We start from the raw sequence: 20,866 nt of genomic DNA on the forward strand, positions 1-20,866 counted from the left end.
CTCGCCATGGCAGGGCCGGGCCCTGTGGCTACGGTGTGTGCTTGCAGGAGGCAGCCGAGGGCTTCTGGCTGGAGCCGTCAGTCGCTCAGGCCGCTCCGCCGTTAATGATCCTTCAACAGGTTCACCTACGGAAACCTTGTTACGAATTTTACTTCCTCTAGATAGTCAAGTTTGATCGGCTTCTCAGCGCTCCGCCAGGGCCGTTGCCGAACCCGTCGGGCCGATCTGAGGACCTCACTAAACCATCCAATCGGTAGTAGTAGCGATGGGCGTTCTGTACAAAGGGCAGGGACTTAATCAATGCGAGCTTATGACCTGCACTTACTGGGAATTCCTCGCTCATGGGAAATAATTACAATCCCCAATCCCTATCATGAAGGGGGTTAAGCGGGTTACCTGCAACTCTCGGCAAAGTGTAGACACGCTGATCCGTTCAGTGTAGCGCGCATGCAGCCCCGGACACCTAAGGGCATCACAGACCTATTATTGCTCGATCTTGTGTGGCTGAACGCCACTTGTCCCTCTAAGAAGTTGGACGCCGACCGCTGGGGGTCGCGTAACTAGTTAGAATGGAGGAGTCTTGTTCGTTATTGGAATTAACAAGACAAATCTCTCCACCAACTAAGAACGGCCATGCACCACCACCCACAGAATCGAGAAAGAGCTATCAATCTATCAATCCTTTCCGTGACCGGGCCGGGTGAGGTTTCCCGTATTGAGTCAATTTAAGCCTCAGGCTCCACTCCTGGTGGTGCCCTTCCGTCAATTCCTTTAAGTTTCAGCTTTGCAACCATACTCCCTCCGGAACCCAAAGACTTTGGTTTCCCGGAAGCTGCTTGGCGGGTCATGGGAATAATGCCACCGGATCGCTAGTCGGCATAGTTGATGGCATTATATTTCTATATACTCGTGGCGTAGGCGTACTCACCGTAGCCACTACACTATCCAGAATTCTTTGGGGTTATTTGCAGCATGACGAGCAGTGTCGCGACCCACTACGTAAATTACTAATAGCTCAATCGAGCGACTTTGGCTGACGAGCCCGGTGTCTGCACCTGCGCGCCTTGGAAGGTACTTTACCTATATATATGGCAGTCATCGGCACCCCGCATACCTACCTGCTCCCTGCTGACGAGAGGCAATTACCTCGAAACACGTGTCCAGGGATGGCATTATATTTCTATATACTCGTGGCGTAGGCGTACTCACCGTAGCCACTACACTATCCAGAATTCTTTGGAGTTATTTGCAGCATGACGAGCAGTGTCGCGACCCACTACGTAAATTACTAATAGCTCATTCGAGCGACTTTGGCTGACGAGCCCGGTGTCTGCACCTGCGCGCCTTGGAAGGTACTTTACCTATATATATGGCAGTCATCGGCACCCCGCATACCTACCTGCTCCCTGCTGACGAGAGGCAATTACCTCGAAACACGTGTCCAGGGATGGCATTATATTTCTATATACTCGTGGCGTAGGCGTACTCACCGTAGCCACTACACTATCCAGAATTCTTTGGGGTTATTTGCAGCATGACGAGCAGTGTCGCGACCCACTACGTAAATTACTAATAGCTCATTCGAGCGACTTTGGCTGACGAGCCCGGTGTCTGCACCTGCGCGCCTTGGAAGGTACTTTACCTATATATATGGCAGTCATCGGCACCCCGCATACCTACCTGCTCCCTGCTGACGAGAGGCAATTACCTCGAAACACGTGTCCAGGGATGGCATTATATTTCTATATACTCGTGGTGTAGGCGTACTCACCGTAGCCACTACACTATCCAGAATTCTTTGGGGTTATTTGCAGCATGACGAGCAGTGTCGCGACCCACTACGTAAATTACTAATAGCTCATTCGAGCGACTTTGGCTGACGAGCCCGGTGTCTGCACCTGCGCGCCTTGGAAGGTACTTTACCTATATATATGGCAGTCATCGGCACCCCGCATACCTACCTGCTCCCTGCTGACGAGAGGCAATTACCTCGAAACACGTGTCCAGGGATGGCAGTATATTTCTATATACTCGTGGCGTAGGCGTACTCACCGTAGCCACTACACTATCCAGAATTCTTTGGGGTTATTTGCAGCATGACGAGCAGTGTCGCGACCCACTACGTAAATTACTAATAGCTCATTCGAGCGACTTTGGCTGACGAGCCCGGTGTCTGCACCTGCGCGCCTTGGAAGGTACTTTACCTATATATATGGCAGTCATCGGCACCCCGCATACCTACCTGCTCCCTGCTGACGAGAGGCAATTACCTCGAAACACGTGTCCAGGGATGGCATTATATTTCTATATACTCGTGGCGTAGGCGTACTCACCGTAGCCACTACACTATCCAGAATTCTTTGGGGTTATTTGCAGCATGACGAGCAGTGTCGCGACCCACTACGTAAATTACTAATAGCTCATTCGAGCGACTTTGGCTGACGAGCCCGGTGTCTGCACCTGCGCGCCTTGGAAGGTACTTTACCTATATATATGGCAGTCATCGGCACCCCGCATACCTACCTGCTCCCTGCTGACGAGAGGCAATTACCTCGAAACACGTGTCCAGGGATGGCATTATATTTCTATATACTCGTGGCGTAGGCGTACTCACCGTAGCCACTACACTATCCAGAATTCTTTGGGGTTATTTGCAGCATGACGAGCAGTGTCGCGACCCACTACGTAAATTACTAATAGCTCATTCGAGCGACTTTGGCTGACGAGCCCGGTGTCTGCACCTGCGCGCCTTGGAAGGTACTTTACCTATATATATGGCAGTCATCGGCACCCCGCATACCTACCTGCTCCCTGCTGACGAGAGGCAATTACCTCGAAACACGTGTCCAGGGATGGCATTATATTTCTATATACTAGTGGCGTAGGCGTACTCACCGTAGCCACTACACTATCCAGAATTCTTTGGGGTTATTTGCAGCATGACGAGCAGTGTCGCGACCCACTACGTAAATTACTAATAGCTCATTCGAGCGACTTTGGCTGACGAGCCCGGTGTCTGCACCTGCGCGCCTTGGAAGGTACTTTACCTATATATATGGCAGTCATCGGCACCCCGCATACCTACCTGCTCCCTGCTGACGAGAGGCAATTACCTCGAAACACGTGTCCAGGGATGGCATTATATTTCTATATACTCGTGGCGTAGGCGTACTCACCGTAGCCACTACACTATCCAGAATTCTTTGGGGTTATTTGCAGCATGACGAGCAGTGTCGCGACCCACTACGTAAATTACTAATAGCTCATTCGAGCGACTTTGGCTGACGAGCCCAGTGTCTGCACCTGCGCGCCTTGGAAGGTACTTTACCTATATATATGGCAGTCATCGGCACCCCGCATACCTACCTGCTCCCTGCTGACGAGAGGCAATTACCTCGAAACACGTGTCCAGGGATGGCATTATATTTCTATATACTCGTGGCGTAGGCGTACTCACCGTAGCCACTACACTATCCAGAATTCTTTGGGGTTATTTGCAGCATGACGAGCAGTGTCGCGACCCACTACGTAAATTACTAATAGCTCATTCGAGCGACTTTGGCTGACGAGCCCGGTGTCTGCACCTGCGCGCCTTGGAAGGTACTTTACCTATATATATGGCAGTCATCGGCACCCCGCATACCTACCTGCTCCCTGCTGACGAGAGGCAATTACCTCGAAACACGTGTCCAGGGATGGCATTATATTTCTATATACTCGTGGCGTAGGCGTACTCACCGTAGCCACTACACTATCCAGAATTCTTTGGGGTTATTTGCAGCATGACGAGCAGTGTCGCGACCCACTACGTAAATTACTAATAGCTCATTCGAGCGACTTTGGCTGACGAGCCCGGTGTCTGCACCTGCGCGCCTTGGAAGGTACTTTACCTATATATATGGCAGTCATCGGCACCCCGCATACCTACCTGCTCCCTGCTGACGAGAGGCAATTACCTCGAAACACGTGTCCAGGGATGGCATTATATTTCTATATACTAGTGGCGTAGGCGTACTCACCGTAGCCACTACACTATCCAGAATTCTTTGGGGTTATTTGCAGCATGACGAGCAGTGTCGCGACCCACTACGTAAATTACTAATAGCTCATTCGAGCGACTTTGGCTGACGAGCCCGGTGTCTGCACCTGCGCGCCTTGGAAGGTACTTTACCTATATATATGGCAGTCATCGGCACCCCGCATACCTACCTGCTCCCTGCTGACGAGAGGCAATTACCTCGAAACACGTGTCCAGGGATGGCATTATATTTCTATATACTCGTGGCGTAGGCGTACTCACCGTAGCCACTACACTATCCAGAATTCTTTGGGGTTATTTGCAGCATGACGAGCAGTGTCGCGACCCACTACGTAAATTACTAATAGCTCATTCGAGCGACTTTGGCTGACGAGCCCAGTGTCTGCACCTGCGCGCCTTGGAAGGTACTTTACCTATATATATGGCAGTCATCGGCACCCCGCATACCTACCTGCTCCCTGCTGACGAGAGGCAATTACCTCGAAACACGTGTCCAGGGATGGCATTATATTTCTATATACTCGTGGCGTAGGCGTACTCACCGTAGCCACTACACTATCCAGAATTCTTTGGGGTTATTTGCAGCATGACGAGCAGTGTCGCGACCCACTACGTAAATTACTAATAGCTCATTCGAGCGACTTTGGCTGACGAGCCCGGTGTCTGCACCTGCGCGCCTTGGAAGGTACTTTACCTATATATATGGCAGTCATCGGCACCCCGCATACCTACCTGCTCCCTGCTGACGAGAGGCAATTACCTCGAAACACGTGTCCAGGGATGGCATTATATTTCTATATACTCGTGGCGTAGGCGTACTCACCGTAGCCACTACACTATCCAGAATTCTTTGGGGTTATTTGCAGCATGACGAGCAGTGTCGCGACCCACTACGTAAATTACTAATAGCTCATTCGAGCGACTTTGGCTGACGAGCCCGGTGTCTGCACCTGCGCGCCTTGGAAGGTACTTTACCTATATATATGGCAGTCATCGGCACCCCGCATACCTACCTGCTCCCTGCTGACGAGAGGCAATTACCTCGAAACACGTGTCCAGGGATGGCATTATATTTCTATATACTCGTGGCGTAGGCGTACTCACCGTAGCCACTACACTATCCAGAATTCTTTGGGGTTATTTGCAGCATGACGAGCAGTGTCGCGACCCACTACGTAAATTACTAATAGCTCATTCGAGCGACTTTGGCTGACGAGCCCGGTGTCTGCACCTGCGCGCCTTGGAAGGTACTTTACCTATATATATGGCAGTCATCGGCACCCCGCATACCTACCTGCTCCCTGCTGACGAGAGGCAATTACCTCGAAACACGTGTCCAGGGATGGCATTATATTTCTATATACTCGTGGCGTAGGCGTACTCACCGTAGCCACTACACTATCCAGAATTCTTTGGGGTTATTTGCAGCATGACGAGCAGTGTCGCGACCCACTACGTAAATTACTAATAGCTCATTCGAGCGACTTTGGCTGATGAGCCCGGTGTCTGCACCTGCGCGCCTTGGAAGGTACTTTACCTATATATATGGCAGTCATCGGCACCCCGCATACCTACCTGCTCCCTGCTGACGAGAGGCAATTACCTCGAAACACGTGTCCAGGGATGGCATTATATTTCTATATACTTGTGGCGTAGGCGTACTCACCGTAGCCACTACACTATCCAGAATTCTTTGGGGTTATTTGCAGCATGACGAGCAGTGTCGCGACCCACTACGTAAATTACTAATAGCTCATTCGAGCGACTTTGGCTGACGAGCCCGGTGTCTGCACCTGCGCGCCTTGGAAGGTACTTTACCTATATATATGGCAGTCATCGGCACCCCACATACCTACCTGCTCCCTGCTGACGAGAGGCAATTACCTCGAAACACGTGTCCAGGGATGGCATTATATTTCTATATACTCGTGGCGTAGGCGTACTCACCGTAGCCACTACACTATCCAGAATTCTTTGGGGTTATTTGCAGCATGACGAGCAGTGTCGCGACCCACTACGTAAATTACTAATAGCTCATTCGAGCGACTTTGGCTGACGAGCCCGGTGTCTGCACCTGCGCGCCTTGGAAGGTACTTTACCTATATATATGGCAGTCATCGGCACCCCGCATACTTACCTGCTCCCTGCTGACGAGAGGCAATTACCTCGAAACACGTGTCCAGGGATGGCATTATATTTCTATATACTCGTGGCGTAGGCGTACTCACCGTAGCCACTACACTATCCAGAATTCTTTGGGGTTATTTGCAGCATGACGAGCAGTGTCGCGACCCACTACGTAAATTACTAATAGCTCATTCGAGCGACTTTGGCTGACGAGCCCGGTGTCTGCACCTGCGCGCCTTGGAAGGTACTTTACCTATATATATGGCAGTCATCGGCACCCCGCATACCTACCTGCTCCCTGCTGACGAGAGGCAATTACCTCGAAACACGTGTCCAGGGATGGCATTATATTTCTATATACTCGTGGCGTAGGCGTACTCACCGTAGCCACTACACTATCCAGAATTCTTTGGGGTTATTTGCAGCATGACGAGCAGTGTCGCGACCCACTACGTAAATTACTAATAGCTCATTCGAGCGACTTTGGCTGACGAGCCCGGTGTCTGCACCTGCGCGCCTTGGAAGGTACTTTACCTATATATATGGCAGTCATCGGCACCCCGCATACCTACCTGCTCCCTGCTGACGAGAGGCAATTACCTCGAAACACGTGTCCAGGGATGGCATTATATTTCTATATACTCGTGGCGTAGGCGTACTCACCGTAGCCACTACACTATCCAGAATTCTTTGGGGTTATTTGCAGCATGACGAGCAGTGTCGCGACCCACTCTGTAAATTACTAATAGCTCATTCGAGCGACTTTGGCTGACGAGCCCGGTGTCTGCACCTGCGCGCCTTGGAAGGTACTTTACCTATATATATGGCAGTCATCGGCACCCCGCATACCTACCTGCTCCCTGCTGACGAGAGGCAATTACCTCGAAACACGTGTCCAGGGATGGCATTATATTTCTATATACTCGTGGCGTAGGCGTACTCACCGTAGCCACTACACTATCCAGAATTCTTTGGGGTTATTTGCAGCATGACGAGCAGTGTCGCGACCCACTACGTAAATTACTAATAGCTCATTCGAGCGACTTTGGCTGACGAGCCCGGTGTCTGCACCTGCGCGCCTTGGAAGGTACTTTACCTATATATATGGCAGTCATCGGCACCCCGCATACCTACCTGCTCCCTGCTGACGAGAGGCAATTATCTCGAAACACGTGTCCAGGGATGGCATTATATTTCTATATACTCGTGGCGTAGGCGTACTCACCGTAGCCACTACACTATCCAGAATTCTTTGGGGTTATTTGCAGCATGACGAGCAGTGTCGCGACCCACTACGTAAATTACTAATAGCTCATTCGAGCGACTTTGGCTGACGAGCCCGGTGTCTGCACCTGCGCGCCTTGGAAGGTACTTTACCTATATATATGGCAGTCATCGGCACCCCGCATACCTACCTGCTCCCTGCTGACGAGAGGCAATTACCTCGAAACACGTGTCCAGGGATGGCATTATATTTCTATATACTCGTGGCGTAGGCGTACTCACCGTAGCCACTACACTATCCAGAATTCTTTGGGGTTATTTGCAGCATGACGAGCAGTGTCGCGACCCACTACGTAAATTACTAATAGCTCATTCGAGCGACTTTGGCTGACGAGCCCGGTGTCTGCACCTGCGCGCCTTGGAAGGTACTTTACCTATATATATGGCAGTCATCGGCACCCCGCATACCTACCTGCTCCCTGCTGACGAGAGGCAATTACCTCGAAACACGTGTCCAGGGATGGCATTATATTTCTATATACTCGTGGCGTAGGCGTACTCACCGTAGCCACTACACTATCCAGAATTCTTTGGGGTTATTTGCAGCATGACGAGCAGTGTCGCGACCCACTACGTAAATTACTAATAGCTCATTCGAGCGACTTTGGCTGACGAGCCCAGTGTCTGCACCTGCGCGCCTTGGAAGGTACTTTACCTATATATATGGCAGTCATCGGCACCCCGCATACCTACCTGCTCCCTGCTGACGAGAGGCAATTACCTCGAAACACGTGTCCAGGGATGGCATTATATTTCTATATACTCGTGGCGTAGGCGTACTCACCGTAGCCACTACACTATCCAGAATTCTTTGGGGTTATTTGCAGCATGACGAGCAGTGTCGCGACCCACTACGTAAATTACTAATAGCTCATTCGAGCGACTTTGGCTGACGAGCCCGGTGTCTGCACCTGCACGCCTTGGAAGGTACTTTACCTATATATATGGCAGTCATCGGCACCCCGCATACCTACCTGCTCCCTGCTGACGAGAGGCAATTACCTCGAAACACGTGTCCAGGGATGGCATTATATTTCTATATACTCGTGGCGTAGGCGTACTCACCGTAGCCACTACACTATCCAGAATTCTTTGGGGTTATTTGCAGCATGACGAGCAGTGTCGCGACCCACTACGTAAATTACTAATAGCTCATTCGAACGACTTTGGCTGACGAGCCCGGTGTCTGCACCTGCGCGCCTTGGAAGGTACTTTACCTATATATATGGCAGTCATCGGCACCCCGCATACCTACCTGCTCCCTGCTGACGAGAGGCAATTACCTCGAAACACGTGTCCAGGGATGGCATTATATTTCTATATACTCGTGGCGTAGGCGTACTCACCGTAGCCACTACACTATCCAGAATTCTTTGGGGTTATTTGCAGCATGACGAGCAGTGTCGCGACCCACTACGTAAATTACTAATAGCTCATTCGAGCGACTTTGGCTGACGAGCCCGGTGTCTGCACCTGCGCGCCTTGGAAGGTACTTTACCTATATATATGGCAGTCATCGGCACCCCGCATACCTACCTGCTCCCTGCTGACGAGAGGCAATTACCTCGAAACACGTGTCCAGGGATGGCATTATATTTCTATATACTCGTGGCGTAGGCGTACTCACCGTAGCCACTACACTATCCAGAATTCTTTGGGGTTATTTGCAGCATGACGAGCAGTGTCGCGACCCACTACGTAAATTACTAATAGCTCATTCGAGCGACTTTGGCTGACGAGCCCGGTGTCTGCACCTGCGCGCCTTGGAAGGTACTTTACCTATATATATGGCAGTCATCGGCACCCCGCATACCTACCTGCTCCCTGCTGACGAGAGGCAATTACCTCGAAACACGTGTCCAGGGATGGCATTATATTTCTATATACTCGTGGCGTAGGCGTACTCACCGTAGCCACTACACTATCCAGAATTCTTTGGGGTTATTTGCAGCATGACGAGCAGTGTCGCGACCCACTACGTAAATTACTAATAGCTCATTCGAGCGACTTTGGCTGACGAGCCCGGTGTCTGCACCTGCGCGTCTTGGAAGGTACTTTACCTATATATATGGCAGTCATCGGCACCCCGCATACCTACCTGCTCCCTGCTGACGAGAGGCAATTACCTCGAAACACGTGTCCAGGGATGGCATTATATTTCTATATACTCGTGGCGTAGGCGTACTCACCGTAGCCACTACACTATCCAGAATTCTTTGGGGTTATTTGCAGCATGACGAGCAGTGTCGCGACCCACTACGTAAATTACTAATAGCTCATTCGAGCGACTTTGGCTGACGAGCCCGGTGTCTGCACCTGCGCGCCTTGGAAGGTACTTTACCTATATATATGGCAGTCATCGGCACCCCGCATACCTACCTGCTCCCTGCTGACGAGAGGCAATTACCTCGAAACACGTGTCCAGGGATGGCATTATATTTCTATATACTCGTGGCGTAGGCGTACTCACCGTAGCCACTACACTATCCAGAATTCTTTGGGGTTATTTGCAGCATGACGAGCAGTGTCGCGACCCACTACGTAAATTACTAATAGCTCATTCGAGCGACTTTGGCTGACGAGCCCGGTGTCTGCACCTGCGCGCCTTGGAAGGTACTTTACCTATATATATGGCAGTCATCGGCACCCCGCATACCTACCTGCTCCCTGCTGACGAGAGGCAATTACCTCGAAACACGTGTCCAGGGATGGCATTATATTTCTATATACTCGTGGCGTAGGCGTACTCACCGTAGCCACTACACTATCCAGAATTCTTTGGGGTTATTTGCAGCATGACGAGCCGTGTCGCGACCCACTACGTAAATTATGGTCGGAACTACGACAGTATCTGATCGTCTTCGAACCTCCGACTTTCATTCTTGATTAATGAAAACATTCTTGGCAAATGCTTTCGCGTTGGTTCGTCTTGCGCCGGTCCAAGAATTTCACCTCTAGCGGCACAATACGAATGCACCCGGCCGTCCCTCTTAATCATGGCCTCAGTCCCGAAAATCAACAAAATAGAACCGGAGTCCTATGCCATTACTCCTAGCTGAAGTATTCAGGCAACAGGCCTGCTTTGAACACTCTACTTTTTTCAAAGTAAACGCTTCGGACCCCCAGGACACTCAGTCAAGAGCATCAAGGGGGTGCCGAGAGGCAGGGCCTGGGACAGGCGGTAGCTCGCCTCGTGGCAGACCGCCAGCTCGATCCCAAGCTCCTACTGCAAGCTTTTTACCTGAAGCAACTTTAATATACGCTATTGGAGATGGAATTACTGCGGCTGCTGGTACCAGACTTGCCCTCCAATGGATCCTCGTTAAAGGATTTAAAGTGTGCTCATTCCAATTACAGGGCCTCGAAAGAGTCCTGTATTTTTATTTTTCATCACTACCTCCCTGAATCGGGAGTGGGTAATTTGCGCGCCTGCTGCCTTCCTTGGATGTGGTAGCCATTTCTCAGGCTCCCGCTCCGGAATCGAACCCTGATTCCCCGTTACCCGTGGGCACCATGGTAGTCACAGAAAGTACCATCGAAAGTTGATAGGGAAGACATCCAAATGAATTGACGCCTTCACGGGGACGTGCGATCGGCCCGAAGTTATCTAGAGTCACCAAAGAGGCCGGGTGAGCACGGATTGGTCTTGGTCTGATAAATGCACGCATTCCGGGAGGTCAGCGCTCGTCTGCATGTATTAGCTCTAGAATTACCACAGTTATCCAAGTAACAGATGGAGCGATCAAAGGAACCATAACGAATTTAATGAGCCATTCGCAGTTTCACTGTACCGGCCGTGTGGACTTACACGTGCATGGCTTAATCTTTGAGACAAGCATATGCTACTGGCAGGATCAACCAGGTAGCCGCACCTTCTGACGGGGTGGGTTCGGGGAAGCCATGTGCCCATCTCCCCGACCGGACAACCTTTGCGCACCCCTCCCTCTCTGGAGCCTACTGGGGGAAGGAGCCAGCCCGCCTGGTCTGGAGGGCTCGCTGGAAGGGTGTGGAGAGGTGCGGTCGAATGGGCACCGGCAGGCCCAGCCGTCTCCCCCAGGATCGAGAGGCGGGCTGAAGCGCAGCCTGAGCGAGACGCAGGGGTGCCTGGGCCTGGCGGCGGCGGCACCCCTTGGAACGGTCGTTCCGAACTGCTGTGGAAATATGCTGGGCGGACAGAGGTGACGGAGTGGCGTGCGGGGCCTACGAACCTGCTGGGCGGCAGCATCCAAGGGCCTGGCACCGCCCGACCCCTTCCGCTCTGGTCGGACAACTGGGGGGCACGAGCTGCCAGGGACACTCGGCCTTCGCTCTGCTGTGTAGGGTAAAGGGCCTCCCGCCAGGCGGCAGGACCTCAAAATGGACGGTCCATGCGGGGTGAAGCCCTTTGCTTGAAACAACAGACAAGGCTGGCCAAGCAGTCCATCCCTAAACAGACCGAGAGTGCCCAATCAATCGGAGTACGGCCGGGGCCACCCCTGGCAGGCTGCCCTGCCAGGGGGATGCCGGCTTTGTGTCCCTGCCTGCTCCTGGGGCGAGCAGGCTCGGAGGAAAGGCCCATCGGGAAGGGGCCGAGAAAGGCACAGACCCGGGCCCCTGAGGGCCCCGGCGGGTGGGCCCGGGTGCTGTCTTTCCCCATCTCAGAATCGCCAGACCTCACGGGGGTCATACTGAGCAGGCTCAGAGGAAAAAGACCATTGTGAAGGGGCTCAGAGGCAGGTGCGTACCCGGGCCGCTGGGGCCCCCGGCGGGCAGGCCCGTGTTCTGCCTTCTCCTGTTTCGGAATCGCAGGACCTCATGGAGGTCTGACTGACCCTCTTCCTAGTAATCAGGAGGAAAATTACACCCCTTTCTTGTAATCCGTGCACATGAGGTGACAGAGGGGACCCAAGGCGCGAATGTACAAGACCTCCTGGAGCCCTCGCTGGGATCGGGGAGGCAAATGAGCCCTCATCTGGACTTCCAGGGAAGCCCGGCTATCTGGTCGCCCCATAGGAAAGCATTGCGTGCAACCAGATGGCTGAGGAGAAAGGTGCGACCAGATGGCCGAGACCGAAAGGACGCCCATCTGCCCGCCCCGAGCCGAATCATAGCGGTAGGGCTCTCGCCTGCCCTTGCAGGGCTCCGGGGCTCTGCACCAGCTGTCTGCCCTTGCAGGGCTGCGGGGCTCTGCACCAGGGACCCTTGTCTCGGGCAGATGGACACTTGGCAGGCCGCAGGACGGGGGCTCCCACACCCCAGTCCCAGACCGAAACCCAGGCCCTGGGGCCGGTCCCTGCTTCTCAACCCAGCCAGGGCGGGGAGATCAGGGAGCCTGCCCGGGCACGAGGGAACCCTGTACCGTGCACATGGACCCTCAGGACGTGCGCTCGTTTTCCACACATTTGTTCCATAATTTCACGTAGTGGTGTTACGCCAATTCCGCCCAGCCCTAGAAAAAACACAAAATGCTTACATTATCGGGCTTGCACTTGTTTCAGGGACATACCTATCAATGGTGCAGCCAGTGCAGTGACACCAGGGCCAAGGAGTTTTAGGGGCCCACTCAACCCCAATTATGGCTGCATTTTACTTCCTATTCAGCTGAGGGGGGGACTTTCCTCAGCCTGCCCTAGGTCCCATGGCCCCTTTGCTAAGCCACTGCCTTGTATCAGAATATTAAAGCCCATTTTGGATGATTAAAGATGAAATGTCATTTAAGGATGAGTTTGTTTTTAAGAGGAAACCGTTTGGTGTTTCCCAATAGTATAATATGAAGAATTATTGATTTGGTCCATGAATGACACTTGGGTGTTGTCAAAACCAAAGTGAGAGTGAGGGCTTCCTTTTGATGGCCAGGCTTAGATTTGGATATAGAAAGGAATATAAGTGAGAATTATGAGTGCAGAGGCAGTGCTAAGATCCATAGGGTGAAGTATGTCCCACTGGTGTGTAGAGAGTTACCTAATGGTTCTTGGCAGCAAACCGCCATGGATTTAGCTGGCCCACTGAGAGGGGAAAGGCGACTCCTTACCTGTAGCTGGCAATTGAATTGTTTTCCCATTGGCCTAAAGTGTGTTGGGGAAATAACAACAGGTGTGGTTGTCAGGTTTCTTGAGGGTTTGTTCAGGAACGAAAGGGGTCTCAGAAGCATATTAACTGACAACGGAGTTCAGTTTTGTTCCAAAGAGTTTGAAGGTTTTCTCATAAGGAATAAAATGCACAAAATCTGCACTTTAAAATCCTGAATCAACTGGTATGGTAGAGAGATTCAATAGGAATCTCAGGGAAGGGATTCACTTGGCAAAAAGTTGTGGGAGGGATTAGATGAAAGAATTGCAAAAACATTTAGGCCCTAATTATGACTTCAGGTGTTCTTTATCGCACATGACAAATAATGGTACCATGGGGTACATTATTTATCATGTGTGATAAATAACACATATGATGACTTTGTTAGGAATAACATTTAGATTTTGGTGTTTAACGCACCAAAATCCATATGGTATGGTAAATACAGTGCAATTTCCCATTAAATTTCGGCAGCATTAACCTGTTAAAATTTGAGGACAGCTGAGGTATTTAACGCATCCGATAATTATTGTGTTAAAAGGCAGTCAAACTCGTAATCCAACCCATGCGTAAACAGGGGGTCGGAATTTACCAGCCCACTTGTAATTAGGGCTTTTGTCTCTTATCACCTCACTCCACATATGTCTACTGGAAAATGTCAGTTTGAATTATTGAGAGGAAGGAAACCCAATTCCATGCTAGTTGGATGGATTAAAATAAAGGTTGAGTGAATGTTTCTATTGAGGATGATCGGAGAAATAAAAATGGCAGAGATGAAAAGAGACTTTGATGCCAGATATGTGGTGAGAGAAGTAAATGTTGATATTGGGGACTGGATAAAAATGAATGCTCCAGTTGGTGCATAACCTGATTCTAAGTTCATTGAACCTAGAAAAGTTATTAAGTTGCTTAGAAATGCATTCAAGAGTGATGATGGCAGGATTGGGAATTTGAGCAGGGTGGTTCTATTAAAAAAAACATTTGTGAACCTAATATTTCTGATGTGACCCATAATATAGAATATATGACATTTGCTCATAGTAATCATGGAAATAAATGCATTGGTCCTGTTCATTGGGGGTCTGGCCAGGCCAAAGAGAACATGTAAAACTCTAGAGTACTTCAAAGGTTCTGTAAAATCATATAGCATAATGGTTTGTTTTTTAATGACATTCTAGATCTATATTATGTTCTTTCTTTTCTCGCACAGGTTGAGGTTTGATTTGTTTTGTTTATTTAATGTTTGGGGACAGGACGAAGCTGGGGAACCTGGTTTGAAGAGGACACTTTACCCCGCATTTTTTACGCCGCATGCCATTAACCCGCATTTTTTACTCCGCATTAACTTTTGCAATACAGGGCTTTACAATGCAATGCGTTACAACGCATTCCACATTCCAGCGCAATTACTATTCTAACTCCAGGGGGGCGTTACTTGAATGTGTTGGAACAGTTTTGCGGTGTAAAGCCCTGCGTTGTAAAAATTAATGCGGAGTAAAAAAAGGTGGGGTAAAAAAAGGCCGAGTAAAGCATGCGGGGTAAAGGATATTTCCCCCTGGTTCGAGCCTCGGCAATGACGCTCAACATCCTGTGATTCTGGGCAAATCACTTATTCTCCCTGTGCCTAACAAAACTGAATGTGTCCATCTGTAACGAAACTGGTGCTCATGTAAAGAGCTCTGATACCCGATGTCTCGAGTCTAGTTTGCGCTGTATAAAACTCTAAAAGAAACAAAAAACAAAAAAAAATGTGTAAAAGGGAAATATGTGTGATGTAATCTTGACCTCATAGGGTTTTACATGTGAAATACTCTGTGAAGTCAAGTGGGGGCTGAAAGTTGGGACTGAGAGGTGGATTAGGCAGCATAAAGGATTGTCTCTACCCATGTCTGTTTCTGAGCTGTACCTTGATCATCACAAAAGGTGTATGTTATAAAGACAGTATACAGATGCTCTTTGAGTAAAATACCAATTTCTTAAATAAACTTATTTTCATCCTTTAACGTTGTTCAACATTTTTTTAATACATTTTCGTCTCTTACTCAAGTGCTTCTATTCAATCCTTCAGTTGCCGTCAATTTCTTGAAGTTAATTAACTTCCTTGTGGTAACAATATATCCAATGCATTTCGGAAATCATTGTCTCATTTTCCATACCCAGCCAATGTACTGGAAAAAATCATTGATAGACACCTCACCAAGTACCTCAACAACCATCAACTCCTCAATGCCATTCAGTCTGGAGTCAGATCCAACTACGGCACGGAATCTGCCCTCATCACCGCCAAAGACGTCATCCACATAGTTCTAAGCAGAGGAGACACAGCATATTTTACCCTCCTAGATCTCTTTGCAGCATTTGACAATGTCTCCCACCCCATCCTGATCAAACGGCTGCACGACATTGGAATTCAAGGACCTGCACTCTGCTGGTTCTGCTGCTTCCTGACAGGCAGGACCCAGTCAGTGTGGCACCTTTATCCTCGGACCCTCGAGACCTCATCTGCTGAGCCCCGTATGATCCTCCCTGAGCCCAACCCCATTCAACATTTACATGATCCTTCTGGCAGGCATCATCACATTGCACGCCATAAACGTCCTCTCCTACCCAATGACATGCAACTCATTCTCTCCCTCACAGACAACACGTTCAGCATCCAGAAGAAGCTCACTGCATACATGACCATAATCACCAACTGGATGAAGACAGTGGCAGCTGGTGACATTTCAAAGAGGTGGGCATCAAAGTTGGGGATTAATGTTTGCGTAGCAAGCGAGTCCGGATGACATAATTCACTGAATCATCCTCCAAGTAATTCATCCATGTTTCCATCATCCACTACATTCATCTGTTCATACATACATACATCCTTCTAGAGACTTTCCCATTCACTCATCCATCCATATATCAATTCAGTAGAAAATCATCAATTAATTTGTCCATCAGATGGCGCATTCATCCATCCATGTATACATCCACTCATCCTTCTGGACATACTCTCCTGTAACCCAGTCGCCCACTCATCCATCCATCTATGTATCCTTTCACGACGGGTGAATCACCAGAGATCATCCAACCATCCATCTATCTTGATGAAAGTGCATTTGCGTGCCTGTATTTGAACCACGTTCTCAATCACTCTGTTAGCGTAATGCTTTGGAGGCGTGACTAACAGGAATTGTCTCAGTCCACATCAAAGCTGGATGGATGTGCCTTCCTTAACATAAAGTAATTCGGGTTAACAAGGGGCTTATTAAATTGTTTTCTCTTCTTATACCCAGAATAGGCTAAACTTTGTTTGCAAGAGAATGATCAACTGCGATTGAATGCAGGCAGTATACACAGAGCCTAATGCTGAGTTGTGATTAATTCCAATTTACAGTTAATCCACAGTTTACATTGATCAGATGACATGTGTTTCCTAATCTGCTCAAAATACGTTTGTCCATCTAATTGATCAGAAAAAAGCTAACTCCAGCAAGATTGATATTTAACATATGTATAGATGCCCAAGTGAAATTAGGGCCTGGTGGGGGCACATTTCAAGTTTTATTTTCTTCAGGTGCTTAGCACCTGAATCATACAGCCCATTAAAATCCTGCTCCCTCTAGCAGAGATGTTTTAAGGCATGGGCAAAGTGGGCCCTGGCACAGGGCCCCATGCTTTTAGGGGGGCCCTTGATAGAGGTCGCTCGGTTCTGCATAGAGTCTTACCCTGATGACCTTCAATAATTATTAGTTTGTTCTAAATAACGTTTTTATTTAATTAATTTTAATATGGGTGATGTACGAGAGGCTGCTGCAGACTTTTTGCAGAAAATTTTTGGGATTATGTTTCATTCAACATCCATAAAACAAGTTTCTTTGTGATCAAAATAGGACCTTACATACGCTAAATGAGAGGAAGTCACAGAATTTATTTCACAGTAATTATTTGCAATAATATTAGTGAGCTGCTGCTGTATCCCTGAATATTGGATGTAAATACATTTAAAATTTGAACGAGTCTGACTGTGCACTGTCTGTGACCTGGCCAGAGAGGGTACGAAAGAGCTGAAATTGTTTTGTAAATTCAAACCTAATCCAAACAGGGCCCCCCAAAATACGTTTGGCCCATGTCCCTCAAAATCCTGAAGATGTCGCTGACTAATTAGTGTTTGTTTTCCCAACCCAAAAAAGTTACTTGTCTACTGTTTAGAAGAAATCGTCCAAACATTCAAGATCGAACATGCTTAAGAGGTCATTTATAAACTTTACAACGACAATCAACAATTTACGATAATTTTGAAGGACATACATTTACTATATCTATGCAGGACATACACCAACTGCTATTTTAGTTTCATTATTGGAAGCTTATGCCCTCCGTGTTTAGACACCCGGATGGTTTCTTTTTTTATTGCGAATATAGGCCCCTCTCCCTCCGTATCTCGGAATGACTATACTTGCCGCCTGGGATATTTGCTGCCAGCCAACCTTGGATCCGATCATGTCTGCTGCTTTATCTTGTCATGGAGGAGCGGTTAGGTGAACTCTCAGACTGTGTTTTGCACAAGAACCACACTCCACGCTGTTACTTGAAGCGTAAAAGGCCATTTTATTAGGACAAGGTTGCAATCCTTTAGACTTTATTACATACTACATAAATGCAATAAAATATACTTTCCCCATCCCATACCGACTCATTCTCCATTCATCCTTCTCAAAACCATCTCACCTGTTTGACTCTTCTCCATTCACTCGGTGACCTCCTTCCTCTCCCCATTCTCACCTTCACTTGCCCTCCAAGCACCCTCTGTTGAATTTCCTTCATTGCCTCCCGCGCCCCGCTATCAGTCACCCGTGTACCGTTCTCCCCCCCGAGGGGTGGATCCGCCCGTATGTGACTCACCACCCCTCCAAAGTACTGTAACGTCTCTGCTCTGCAACCTGCCCTAAACTGGCACGCTCAGACCCGAAAAAACCACCCAAGCCCTTTGCTTAAGACCTGTAGGGTGGGTGGGTGGACAAACATTTTCTAGGTCCCTCCGGTGGTGCTCAGGTGTCAGGAAGAGGCTGGTTCTTCCTCTCCGACACCTTATAAAATCTCTCAAATCCCGCCCTTTCCCATTGCCCCTCTAATCCCACCCCTACCTTGTCCTTCCGGTCGTTGTGCGAATTCCCCAGGGGAAGACTGGTCTGTGACCTTCACTTCCTCTGGGGGCCGCATCGCGCAAGAACCACACTCCACGCTGTTACTTGAAGCGTAAAAGGGCATTTTATTAGGACAAGGTTGCAATCCTTTAGACTTTATTACATAGTACAAAAATGCAATAAAATATACTTTCCCCATCCCATACCGACTCATTCTCCATTCATCCTTCTCAAAACCATCTCACTTGTTTGACTCTTCCCAATTCACTCGGTGACCTCCTTTCTCTCCCCATTCTCACCTTCACTTGCCCTCCAAGCATCCTCTGTTGAATTTCCTTCATTGCCTCCCGCGCCCTACTATCTGTCACCCGTGTACCGTTCTCCCCCCCGAGGGGTGGATCCGCCCATATGTGACTCACCACCCCTCCAAAGTACCATTAACCAGAGAACCCCCTGTAGGGCGGTTCCCTGCCCCGCCCCACCCCACCCCAGCACCTTTCGCCTCCCGTCAGCTGACCCTGCAGCACCCGGTGGATGACCCAATCCACACCCTAAACTTGTGTCCCATATAAACTACCATTGATGGGACAACCGTCAGTCGCGAAAGGTGCCAACCGACACAGTACCACTTGTCCCCCAAGTTCCTGTGCACCTAATGCATCCGCCGCGTTGTGGCACCCGGCGGCCGACCAAGCCACCACTTTAACATGCGTCTTGCGCAACAAATAACATTTTCGAGGCAATCCCTGTCCGTGAAAGATGCCCCCCCTCGCGGTGAAAGACCATGCCCCACCTGTGCTTGCATCCCGTGTAACCAATAACCTTTTTTGGGCTAAACCTTGTCTGTGACAGGAGCCTCCTTCGTGGTAAACGACCATCCATTACCTGTACCTGTACCTGCACCCAGATTAACAAATAACATTGCGTCGGGCCAATCCTTGTCTGTGAAGGTGCCCCCGATTGCGGTGTATGACCATCCACCACCTTTGCTTGCATCCAGTATTAACAGTTATGACTTTGTCTGTGACAAGTGCCCCCCTCGCGGTGAACGACTATCCACCACCTGTACCTGCACCCAGAGTAACAAGTAACATTTTTGTCGGGCCGATCCCTGTCCATGCAGGTGCCCCCCATCCCGGTGGAAGACCATCCCCACCTGTACCTGCGTCCCGTGTAGACAAGCACATTTTTTAGGCCAACCTCATCTGTGAAAGTTGCGCCCTATCCTAGTGGACGACCATCCACCACCTAAAAACGTGTGTCCCGTGTCAATAAGTAACGATTCAGAGCCAATCCCCGTCCATGATGGCCCGCTCACCCCCAGCGGGCCATTGCATGGCAAGCCAGATTGATAGCTCCCCCCTGATCCTCTCTGCTGCAAGGCCCAATTCAATCAAGTGACCAAATTGCCCCCACTTCCCTTTTCATTGCACCATATCCCCCTCCACTCATCATAGTGTAAATCCATACCAGAGATATCCCAGCATACGTCTGTCTCTCACATGTATCCTCAAATTGGGGCAACTCCTTATTTCTCGTAACACAATGTCATCCGTACTGGCCACAAAACCCCCATTTTCATCCCACAGTTTCCCCCATCATTGCACAGCCCTTCTGTAAACCGGCTAGTTCGCCTCCTCCGTTGCCCAATGCCCGGGAGAATGGCCACCCCGCCAGGCGACCGCCCTGGATCCTGCTCCACTACCAACCCTGTAGTAGAAAAGAATGATTAGTCCGGCATGAAGTGCATCCCTTTTCCCTTAGCCCCTGTTCGGCAGTCGATCCAAAGCAATCAGAAAAAAACCCAGTCCAGTAGCCACATCGTCACAGAAACACCTTGCCGTACCCCCATAGCCCTCAACCTGCAGCCGTGCCCCCCCCCAGGGCACTCCCGATGACACCCCTGCTACAGCCCCAATAACGTAGGAATCGTGCTTCACCGTAGGCAGCCCCACCAAAATAACCCGGCCTCCGTATGAGGCCTATAACGGCCTGCAGAACTGACATTCCACCTTCCACATTTGGAAAACAAACACCCCCAGCCCTAGGCCTTCACTCCCTAGCCACCAATCTCCATGCCCTTGGAATCTGCCACCAACCGGAACCACTAAACCCACCTCAAATGTCCGGCACCCAGTCACACCACCCTCACAAATGTGCCTCAAAGCACCTACGTCGCCCTGCTCGAGAATCATGTGCCCCATCTTTTACCACCAAACATGCCATGCGCCACATC

General features: G+C 49.7%; 2 pseudogenes; both read right to left on the minus strand.

The window, feature by feature from the left end:
- Window positions 1-110: 110 nt before the first annotated feature.
- LOC146784164 (18S ribosomal RNA) lies at window positions 111-802 on the minus strand (annotated as a pseudogene; the record flags this gene model as incomplete).
- Window positions 803-10,211: 9,409 nt separating this feature from the next.
- On the minus strand, window positions 10,212-11,315 carry LOC146784165 (18S ribosomal RNA; annotated as a pseudogene).
- Window positions 11,316-20,866: the final 9,551 nt, after the last annotated feature.

This window comes from Triturus cristatus, chromosome 11 (genome assembly GCF_964204655.1).
Source record: "Triturus cristatus chromosome 11, aTriCri1.1, whole genome shotgun sequence".
In the NCBI taxonomy this organism is placed as follows: Eukaryota; Metazoa; Chordata; class Amphibia; order Caudata; family Salamandridae; genus Triturus; species Triturus cristatus.